Source organism: Staurois parvus, unplaced genomic scaffold (genome assembly GCF_062004578.1).
Source record: "Staurois parvus isolate SC_StPar_1 unplaced genomic scaffold, SC_StPar_1.0 ptg000723l, whole genome shotgun sequence".
Classification (NCBI taxonomy): Eukaryota; Metazoa; Chordata; class Amphibia; order Anura; family Ranidae; genus Staurois; species Staurois parvus.
The window spans coordinates 1536053-1548359 of NW_028318519.1; the positions used below are offsets into that span (position 1 = coordinate 1536053).

General features: G+C 42.4%; 1 protein-coding gene across 1 annotated transcript in view; it reads left to right on the plus strand.

The window, feature by feature from the left end:
- Positions 1 to 10974: 10974 nt before the first annotated feature.
- LOC149445375 (uncharacterized) overlaps positions 10975 to 12307 on the plus strand; it is a 193857-nt gene continuing 192524 nt past the window's right edge. Inside the window, exon 1 of the mRNA XM_089653871.1 lies at positions 10975 to 11392. The gene's annotated coding sequence lies outside the window, so the exon portion shown is untranslated. The remainder of the gene's footprint in view (positions 11393 to 12307) is intronic.

Genomic DNA, 12307 nt, shown 5'->3' on the forward strand with positions numbered 1-12307 from the left:
ACCACGAGGAGATTGGGGGAATTTGGGGAGCAGTAGGGGAGATGTGCTAGGGGTGGTGTTTTGGGGGGATTTGTGTTGGGGGGGAAGATGATTTGTTTTAGGAAAGGGGGTTTAAGGGAATTGCGCTAGAAAAGTTAATATGGCGGTGGTGGGAATTTGTGCAAGGAAGGGATTTATTTTTTTTTGGGGGGGGGGGGTTGTGCTAGTAGGGATGATTGGGAGGGATTTGTGCTAGGAGTGGAATTTGGGGGACGAGGGATTTGGGGAGGGGCATTGGTGCTGGGAGGGGAAATTTGAGGGACAAAGGATTTGTGTGCTAGGAGGGGGGATTTGTGAAGGGAGCATATGGGAAGCTTGTGGTCGGAGGGGGAATTTCAATGGGGGGGGCCGTATTTCTACTGGGAAGAGGGGGAATTTATGCCTAGGGGTAAGCATGCAGATTAGTGCTTGATTTCATTTTGGGGGAGGGGATTTTTGCTGACACATAATGCTTGTACATCTTGGTGAGGGGGGGGGGTGCAATTTGGCATATTTGCCCTGGGCTCTAGATGACCAGGTCAGGGCACTAGTTCTGTCCATGAACTGTTATAAACATAGTTTTATGGGACATTTTTAATTCTTTCAATGGTGGAGAAGGATCTGGGGGTTCTGGTAGATCACAAGCTTAATAATGGCATGCAATGCCAAGCTGAGGTTTCTGAAGCGAGCAAAATCCTCTCTTGTATTAGAAGAGGTATAGACTCCAGAGAGAGAGATATCATTTCCCCCGGTACAAATCATTAGTAAGACCTCATCTGGAATATGCAGCTCAGTTTTGGGCACCAATTCACAAAAAGAACATTGGGGAACTGGAGAAAGTACAGAGAAGGGCAACCAAACTGATAAGAGGCATGGAGGAGATCAGCTATGAGGAAAGATTAGAGGAACTGAATTTATTCTCTCTTGAGAAGAGGAGATTAAGGGGGGATATGATCTCCATGTATAATACATAAGGGGGGATATGATCTCCATGTATAATACATAAGGGGGGATATGATCACCATGTATAATACATGAGGGGGTATATGATCTCCATGTATAATACAGAAGGGGGGGGATATGATCACCATGTATAATACATAAGGGGGGATATGATCTCCATGTATAATACATAAGGGGGGTATATGATCTCCATGTATAATACAGAAGGGGGGGATATGATCACCATGTATAATACATAAGGGGGGATATGACCTCCATGTATAATACATAAGGGGGGATATGATCTCCATGTATAATACATAAGGGGGATATGATCTCCATGTATAATACATAAGGGGGGATATGATCTCCATGTATAATACATAAGGGGGGATATGATCTCCATGTATAATACATAAGGGGGGATATGATCTCCATGTATAATACATAAGGGGGGGATATGATCTCCATGTATAATACATAAGGGGGGATATGATCTCCATGTATAATACATAAGGGGGGATATGATCTCCATGTATAATACATAGGGGGGATATGATCTCCATGTATAATACATAAGGGGGGATATGATCACCATGTATAATACATAAGGGGGGATATGATCTCCATGTATAATACATAAGGGGGGATATGATCACCATGTATAATACATAAGGGGGGATATGATCTCCATGTATAATACATAAGGGGGGGATATGATCTCCATGTATAATACATAAGGGGGGATATGATCACCATGTATAATACATAAGGGGGGATATGATCTCCATGTATAATACATAAGGGGGATATGATCTCCATGTATTATACATAAGGGGGGATATGATCTCCATGTATAATACATAAGGGGGGATATGATCACCATGTATAATACATAAGGGGGATATGATCTCCATGTATAATACATAAGGGGGGATATGATCTCCATGTATAATACATAAGGGGGGATATGATCTCCATGTATAATACATAAGGGGGGATATGATCTCCATGTATAATACATAAGGGGGGATATGATCTCCATGTATAATACATAAGGGGGGGATATGATCTCCATGTAAAATACATAAGGGGGATATGATCTCCATGTATAATACATAAGGGGGGATATGATCTCCATGTATAATACATAAGGGGGGATATGATCACCATGTATAATACATAAGGGGGGATATGATCTCCATGTATAATACATAAGGGGGGATATGATCACCATGTATAGTACATAAGGGGGATATGATCTCCATGTATAATACATAAGGGAGGATATGATCTCCATGTATAATACATAAGGGGGGGATATGATCACCATGTATAATACATAAGGGGGATATGATCTCCATGTATAATACATAAGGGGGGATATGATCTCCATGTATAATACATAAGGGGGGATATGATCTCCATGTATAATACATAAGGGGGGATATGATCTCCATGTATAATACATCAGTGGTTCATATAGTGAACTCGGTGTAGAGTTATTCACCCTGAGGTCATCACAGAGGACAAGGGGGCACTCTTTACGTCTGGAGGAAAAGAAATTTAATCTCCAAACATGGAAAGGTTTCTTCACAGTAAAAGCTGCGAAAATGTGGAATAGACTCCCTCAAGAGTTGGTTCTGGCCAGCTCAGTGGATTGCTTTCTTAGATTCACAGAATATAACTGCATAAATTTAATTCAATAATATAATCAAACCAAAAACACTGAAATTTGAAATATAGCGCCAAGTTCGCACATCACTGAGCAAAGTCGCAAAATCATTTTCAGTGTCTGGTGACGAATTTCTCCCACGAATCATTATCATTCAATTCTGCAAGTGGTTCTAATTTACTATCGCTGTTCTATAGCTGGTCTAAAACTGCTTTTGACCTAAAGAGACGCTTTTTGGACGCCATGGACGTTTCTCAGTTTCCAGGCAGAAAGAACAGTAAAAATGCAGGCAGGGCACAGGACAAAGCACTCGGGACAAAATGTATGTGAAATGGTTTGATACAGTAATGTTTTACTATGTGATTTTAGTGAATTTAGTGAATGTCACTTCTACAATTTTCAAATTTCCCGCCAGTTCCGTCCCCCGTACGTCCCGACGTCGCAGGGAACAGAACCCGGAAGACAGATGCCGGCATCGGCCGGAGGACATTGCTGGGGACACTGCAGGGGGGACATCGCGGGAGCGCAGGACAAGATAAGTGAAGAAGAGATCCCTGAGCAGCGCTGCAGGGTATTCCCGAGTGTAGCTCGTGGTTAGCACTTGTGGTGCTGAAACTTTACCCCGAGCTACACTCGGGAATACCGCCAGGGGGGTTATTGGTTGAACTGGATGGACTTTTGTCTTTTTTCAACCAGGCTAACTATGTAACTATTATCCAACAGTCCACAGGATAGATTTCAGCCTGGTAAAGTATATTCCAATTGGCTGATTATATAATTTAACATCAATTTGTTGGACTCTCTGATTTAAAACCATCTTTTCTATGTTTTAATGAGATCTGTTCTCTTCATGTATCTTATGAAGATCATTAGCCACATTGCAGCAGAATGTTTAAGTATTTTATCACAAAATATGTACATTAATGACTCTTAACATAATTGGGTAAGTGTAGGATTTTATGTTTCTACAACCATTTTTGTACCATTTCCCTATTTTATTTGCAGCCTTGAAGAAGGGATATCTATGAAACCCCAAAGCGCATTGGAGGTTTTATATTGTCTTTTTTTGTACGAACACCAGCAATAAAATACTTGGGACTTTCAGTTTTTCAGTTGGTCTCCTGGGACATTTTTTATAGGTGATTGCAAACTTTTGGTCCCCTAGTTCAGTGGTCGGCAAGCCGCGGCTCGCGAGCCACATGCGGCTCTTTACAAACTTTAATGCGGCTCTTCTGTTTGCCGGGCGCCCGCTCCCCTCCCTCCTCTCGGGCGGCCGCCCCAAAAGTCAGGACTCTGCAGCTAGCCCAGCAATGGGCAAACTACGGAGCGTGGCAAACATTGGCTGTCAGGATGTAGGCGGGGCAGCGTGACGAACTCCTCTCCTCTCACAGTCCGCCCTGAAGACCGAAACGGCGCGGGAACACGGCGAGAGGAACGCGCGGAGCAAAGGTAAGTGAATTGACACAATATGGGGAATGAATTACTATAGGGGGGATGAATTACTATAGGGGGGATGAATTACTATGGGGGATGAATTACTATGGGGGATGAATTACTATGGGGGATGAATTACTATATGGGGGATGAATTACTATGGGGGATGAATTACTATATGGGAGATGAATTACTATATGGGGGATGAATTACTATGGGGGATGACTTACTATGGGGGATGAATTACTATGGGGGATGAATTACTATATGGGGGATGAATTACTATATGGGGGATGAATTACTATGGGGGATGAATTACTATGGGGGATGAATTACTATGGGGGATGAATTACTATATGGGGGATGAATTACTATATGGGGGATGAATTACTATATGGGGGATGAATTACTATATGGGGGATGAATTACTATGGGGGATGATTTACTATGGGGGATGAATTACTATATGGGGGGTGAATTACTATATGGGGGATGAATTACTATGGGGGATGAATTACTATGGGGGATGAATTACTATGGGGGATGAATTACTATATGGGGGATGAATTACTATGGGGGATGAATTACCATGGGGGATGAATTACTATATGGGGGATGTATTTTCAGTTTTAAAAATGTGGCTCTCAAAATAAATTTCAATCGTGGTTTTGGCGAGATTTGGCTCAGTTGAAAAAAAAGGTTGCCCACCACTGCCCTAGTTCATGGATGCCTTGTTTGTGCTGAAAGCAGCCTCATGAGAGCCATTGTGACCAGAATCAATTTAATGGACCTACATTAATCATGATTATTTGATGATCAGTCAAATCCAACATTTCAGTCGCACACACATTTTAGACTAATGCAGGCCATAGACGGGGAGAAAAACGGCAGATTTTTCTTTAAAAAAACGAAAAATCGGTCGTTCAAGCGGCCGACGTTACCATCAATGGTAAAAAAAATCGGCCGATTTTCATCCTGTCTACAGCTGGCAAAAAGTGTCCCTGCAGAGAGCTCCGCTATTTCTTTGACAGTTCTCTGACAGTTCCTTGACATTTACAGCGGTTGCAACAATGTATCTCTTTGTATCCATTTAGGATACAGATGTTTTTATTCGGAAACAAATAGATACAATGTTACAACCGCTGTAAATGTCAAGGAACTGTCAGAGAACTGTCAAAGAAATAGCGGAGCTCTCTGCAGGGTCACTTTTTGCCGTACTGGAATTCCTCTAATTTTTCATCCTTCTTCTTCTTCTCCTGCTTCATCTTCATCCTCTTCTTCTTCTTCTTCATCATCATCCTCTTCTTCTTCCTCTTCATCATCATCATCCTCTTCTTCTTCTGCTTCTTCTTCCTCTTCATCATCATCATCCTCTTCTTCTTCTTCCTCTTCATCATCTTCATCCTCTTCTTCTTCTTCTACTTCTTCTTCCTCTTCTTCATCATCATCCTCTACTTCTTCTACTTCTTCTTCCTCTTCTTCATCATCATCCTCTTCTTCTTCTACTACTACTTCTTCTTCCTCTTCATCATCATCATCCTCTTCTTCTTCTTCTACTTCTTCATCATCATCATCCTCTTCTTCTACTTCTTCTTCTTCTTCCTCTTCATCATCATCATCCTCTTCTTCTACTTCTTCTTCCTCTTCATCATCTTCATCCTCTTCTTCTTCTTCTTTTTCTTCTTTTTGTCTTCCTCTTGCAGGTCACTGCTCATGCGCAGATTTTTTATCGGTAAAAAATCGGCCGATTAGCCCATTATTGCCGCGAAAATCGGCCGATTTTTTCCAACTTTCCCGATTTAAAAAAATGGCCAAAATACCGAAAAAGGGCCGACCAAATCGCCCACTAACGATCCGAAAATCGGCCGATTTTATTTTCGGACGAAAAATCGGCCGATTTTCGACCCATCTATGGCCTGCATAAGAGGTCATCAGTCTGCTGCAGGAGTAGGTTTTAGCAGAATGTTCTTCCCATTGACCCCCAATGTAAAGAGCATTATTCCTACTGACCTCCAATGTAAGGGACATTCTTCCCACTGATCACCAATGTAAGGAGCATTCTTCCTACTTACCTTCAATGTAAGGAACACTCTTCCCACTGATCACCAATGTAAGGAGCATTCTTCCTACTGACCTCCAATGTAAGGGACATTCTTCCTATTGACCCCCAATGTAAGGAGCATTTTCCCTACTGATCACCAATGTAAGGGACATTCTTCCCACTGATCACCAATGTAAGGAACATTCTTCCCACTGACCTCCAATGTAAGGGACATTCTCCCCACTGATCACCAATGTAAGGAGCATTCTTCCCGCTGACCACCAATGTAAGGAACATTCTTCCCACTGATCACCAATGTAAGGAACATTCTTCTCTCTGATCACCAATGTAGGGAACATTCTTCCCACTGACCACCAATGTAAGGAACATTCTTCCCACCGATCACCAATGTAAGGAACATTCTTCCTACTGACCTCCAATGTAAGGCAAATTCTTCCCACTGATCACCAATGTAAGGAGCATTCTTCTTACTGATCTCCAATGTAAGGCAAATTCTTCCCACTGATCACCAATGTAAGGAACATTCTTCCCACTGATCACCAATGTAAGGGACATTCTTCCCACTGATCACCAATGTAAGGAGCATTCTTCCCACTGATCACCAATGTAAGGAGCACTCTTCCCACTGATCACCAATGTAAGGAGCATTCTTCCCACTGATCACCAATGTAAGGAACATTCTTCCCACTGATCACCAATGTAAGGGACATTCTTCCCACTGATCACCAATGTAAGGAGCATTCTTCCCACTGATCACCAATGTAAGGAGCATTCTTTCCACTGATCACCAATGTAAGGGACATTCCTCACACTGATCACCAATGTAAGGAACATTCTTCCCACCGATCACCAATGTAAGGAACATTCTTCCTACTGACCTCCAATGTAAGGCAAATTCTTCCCACTGATCACCAATGTAAGGAGCATTCTTCTTACTGATCTCCAATGTAAGGCAAATTCTTCCCACTGATCACCAATGTAAGGAACATTCTTCCCACTGATCACCAATGTAAGGGACATTCTTCCCACTGATCACCAATGTAAGGAGCATTCTTCCCACTGATCACCAATGTAAGGAGCACTCTTCCCACTGATCACCAATGTAAGGAGCATTCTTCCCACTGATCACCAATGTAAGGAACATTCTTCCCACTGATCACCAATGTAAGGGACATTCTTCCCACTGATCACCAATGTAAGGGACATTCTTCCCACTGATCACCAATGTAAGGAGCATTCTTTCCACTGATCACCAATGTAAGGAACATTCTTCCCACTGATCACCAATGTAAGGGACATTCTTCCTACTGATCACCAATGTAAGGGACATTCTTCCCACTGATCACCAATGTAAAGAACATTCTTCCCACTGATCACCAATGTAAGGAACATTCTTCCCACTGATAACCAATGTAAGGGACATTCTTCCCACTGATCACCAATGTAAGGGACATTCTTCCCACTGATCACCAATGTAAGGAACATTCTTCCCACTGATCACCAATGTAAGGGACATTCTTCCCACTGATCACCAATGTAAGGAACATTCTTCCCCCTGATCACCAATGTAAGGAACATTCTTCCCACTGATCACCAATGTAAGGAGCATTCTTCCCACTGATCACCAATGTAAGGGACATTCTTCCCACTGATCACCAATATAAGGAACATTCTTCCCACTGATAACCAATGTAAGGAACATTCTTCCAACTGCCCCCCCCTGTCAGGCTCCGCCCAACGGGATCTCTAGTGGTCCACAGCACGGGATTTCCCAGGACGCGGAGTCTAAGTCCCAGTCTGCCTTTTCACCAGAGCCTCTGATGGTGGGGATGGACTTGGTGCAAGACTGGAACCAGGTTGCGCCCCTGGGCACCCCCGGTAGAGGGGTCCCGCTGAGGGTATGTGCCTGCTGTGAAGGGGCTGACAGGTCCCGATCCGCGCGGGATGGATGGATGACTGCTAGGAGTGAGCGAGGTCAGACTAGCCGGGTCGGTAACAGTGGGGACAGGTGCGGTACCAAGCAGCAGGCAAGGAGTAGTCAGGTCACACGCTGGGTTCAGTAACAGAGGGTCCAAAATAACAGTAACTACAGGCAGAAGAATGGTCAGGGACGAGCCGGGGTCAGAGCAGGAGAGGGTCAGCATAAATCAGAACAGGCAGAGTTTGGCAACAAGGAAACGTACTAACAGGAACAGGAACAAGACCTTGCGGCAATTTGGAGATGCGCAGGGCAGGTTTAAATAGGGCGTCCTGTTCTCCCATTGGTGCGGCCGCGATCGCTAGTGTGCATGCGCAGCTGCCACCGCGATCGCCGAGAACTCTCTGCTCGCCAGCTCGGACGAATCGGCGATCTGTGCATGCGCGCACTGCCGAGCGGCCGAGATCCCTGACACCCCCCCCCAACTTCTATGTTTTTGTGCATATAAAAAGCTAGCCAACTCAATTATGCAGGAAAACATAGGAACTGAGGTGCCGAAAAATGGCAGCAAGTGCTCTGGACTGCTGAGTCAAAATTTGAGATATCTGGCTGTAGCAGGAGGCAGTTGGTTCTTGAAGGGCTGGAGAGTGGTACAATAATGAGTGTCCGCAGGCAACTATGAAGCATGGTGGAGGTTTCTTGCAAGTTCGGGGCTGCATTTCTGCAATTGGAGTTGGAGATTTGGTCAGGATCAATGGTGTCCTCAATGCTGAAAAATGCAGGCAGATACTTATCCATAATGCCATACCATCAGGGAGGCGTGTGATTGGCCCCAAATTTATTATGCAGCAGGACAACGACCCCAAACATACAGCCAACGCCATTAAGAAATATCTTCAGTGTAAAGAAGATCAAGGCATTCTGGAAGTCATGGTTTGGCTACCACAGAGCCCGGATCTCAACACAATGAAGTCTGCTGTCTGGGCTTACATGGAGAGACAGAAGGATTTGAGGCAGCCTACATCCTCAGAAGATCTGTGGTTAGTTATCCAAGATGTTTGAAACTACCTACTTGCTGAGTTCCCTCAAAAACTGAGTGCAAGTCAACCTAGAAAAGCTGATGCTGGTTTGAAGGTAAAGGGTGGTCACACCAAATATTGATTTGATTTGGATCTCTCTTCTGTTCATTTACTTTCCACTTTGTTGATTGTTTAAAATAAACTATTAACACTTCTATTTCTGAAAGCATTTTATTTTACAACATGTTTTCACACCTCCCTAAGACTTTTGCACACTATAAATTTACATATATATATATATATATATATATATATATATATTCAGTTTTGGTGAGATACTCTCCAAGGGGTCTTCAACTTTCCTTTAGAACACCAAAATTGCATCATGTGATTATAAAGAACCCTCCTATTCAGAATCAATCTGCATAAGACATAGTAAAACAAACAGTAATTTCATCAGAGCAAAAAAAAGTACTTTTTACCATTCAAAGTGGTTTCAAGGCCTTAAAGGTTTTTTTTTTACCTTAATGCATTTTATGCATTAGGGAAAAAAACATCTGTTGAGGCTTTTTTGAGTTTGGGCAAGAACACAGGGGCCCCATGATCCCCTATTGCCCGGGGGCCCCATGAGTTGTCAGTCCACCCCTGGTTGCAGCCCCCCCTTATACTTACCTGAGTCTTATCTCAATCCAGCAATGTGAGCAAAATCAGCGGCTCTCGCAGCCCTTAAGGTTTTTTTGTCTGTTTGTTTTTTTACCTTAATGCGTTTTATTCATAGGGTAAAAAAACATCTGTTGCAGCCCCCCCTTATACTTACCTGAGCCTGATCTCAATCCAGCAATGTGAGCAAAATCAGCGGCTCTCGCAGCCCTTAAGGTTTTCCTTGTCTGTTTGTTTTTTTACCTTAATGCGTTTTATTCATAGGGTAAAAAAACATCTGTTGCAGCCCCCCCTTATACTTACCTGAGCCTGATCTCAATCCAGCAATGTGAGCAAAATCAGCGGCTCTCCCAGCTCTGTGCCTCCTCACTGGGCATATTGATATATTGATAGCAAACAAATCCTATCATGAGGGAGCGGGGGGGGGGGGGGGTTGAGGGACAAGCCCCACTGTCTGGGTGGCTCGGGAGCGAGTGCCTCCATAGAAAGCATTGAGGGGAATCAGCAGGAGGGACACTGGTGGGGGATCCGAAAAGAGGACAAAACAATTGCACACAGCAGTTAAGTATGAAATGTGTGTACATATATATATATAAAAATTTTTTAGAAATATATATATACTGCATATATATACACACACTCAAGTTTTCATTTTATTATATATATATATACATATATAGATAGATATATTTTATCTATCTATCTAGATAGATAGATAGATAGATAGATAGATAGATAGATAGATACATTGATACATAGATAGATAGATAGATAGATAGATAGATAGATAGATAGATAGATAGATATTGTTATTTATATATATATATATATATATTATATATACTCAATTTTTCATTTTATTATATATATATATTCTAAATAGTTCATCCATAAGAAACTTTTTAAAAGTTTTGTATTAGGACTCTTGATTGCCTACTCTCTTCCTTATCTGTAAAAAGTCAGGCGTTTTAGTTGGAATTAAAGGAGTATTGGCCTGGAATTAGCCGTGATGAGGTCATGCCCTTTCTACTGTAACCAGAATCCTTGTTTTGTCAAATCATAAACACTCCACCTTCGGTGCGGCATCTGCAGATGTTTCCCTCCGGTATGGAGTTATTCAAGGAATAATATTTACACAGCCCGGGCAGGCAGTGAAGTGGGCAATAGGGGGGCACAGACTGAAAGGACATTAATGCTCACTGCAATCTCCCATGTTAAAATCCACTTCCTCCCAAGCCACCACTGGTTTGGGTGTCTTTTTCTGTCCGTTTCATCTGTCAGTCATTAGCATTCCACAGATGTTAAGTACATCTAAAACAGAGCAAGAGAGAGAGAGAGAGAGAGTGCAAGTCTTGGGACGAAGGGAGAATAAGACCATTCAGTGAGTAATTTTTCCTCTGTGCAGACTTCCAGCTGAGGAAAGCCAATTTTATAGAAAGCAACTGCTGACTCCGAGAACTATCTCTGGTGGCCCCAGTAGACAGCTGCAGGATGGCAGAGGCTTGGTGAGATTGCATCCGTGTAGGAAGAAAAACTTGGACACATCAAGTTTCCTAGAACCCAAACCCAATTCTTCATATTTTATGGGATTTATTATACAGAAGACTGGGTTATGAGCTGCAGACTGTGACTAGAGGGATTTCTACAAGCTGCTTAGACAACGGGTAAGTTCAAACATTTCCGAACTTTCCATGAATCGAGCTTGTCCCCAACTCTAGCTGTAGCTTCTAAAAAGTATTCGAAATCCAACTAAGTGGTAGAAAAGTATCAGAAGGCATTTATGTGTAGATGAAAAAAATGGAAATCCAGCTAACTCAGGTTACTTATACTTCATGCCTCTTGTAATTGCAAATTTTCCCTTTGTTCATGCCACAGTTTGCAAATTTTGTAAATTTTGCTACCTGGCCGACAAATGGTTTTCCAGTTTGAGTCTATTGGGTATGTTGTTCCATGTGCGCAATATTCCCCAATCTGTGCATCAAATGTTTCTGACACAGTCGATAATTAAAGATTGTTACATATTACCTTGAAAAGTATGTTGTAGCTTAGATGTGAAAATTTTATTGAATTTTCAGGTCAACATTTTGTTTGTCTTTTGTGTCTCTGTTCTTAGTTTTGAAGGAATCTTGAAGGAAAGGGGGGGGGGGGGTACTGTTGTAAATAGCTACTGTGCAGCTTATAAATGTCCGCTCCTTGCTTACAACTGATGGGAATGCAAATTGATTTGAGTTATGTTGGTCCCTGGGAACTGTCATCAAGGTTTGGGCAGTACCCAATTTTATTGTAATTGATGAAGAGTCCTACTGACACATAGTTCAAGTCATCTTCAGTTACAGAGGCTGCACAGTCTATCATCAGCTATGGAATGGTAGATGGAATCTTCATTTGTTCTGCAGCATTTTCATGTTTTCCCTGGAGCAATCAACGGAAGACCACTGCTGTTTTTAGATTTTATTAGTACCATAACCTTGCCTACGTAGTTGAATTTGTAATTATTTTCTACAGAAAGGATATAACTGCTACTTTCACTAAAGTGGATGGCAGGTTATCTTTCACTTTGTCTTGGGACCCGTCTCTTT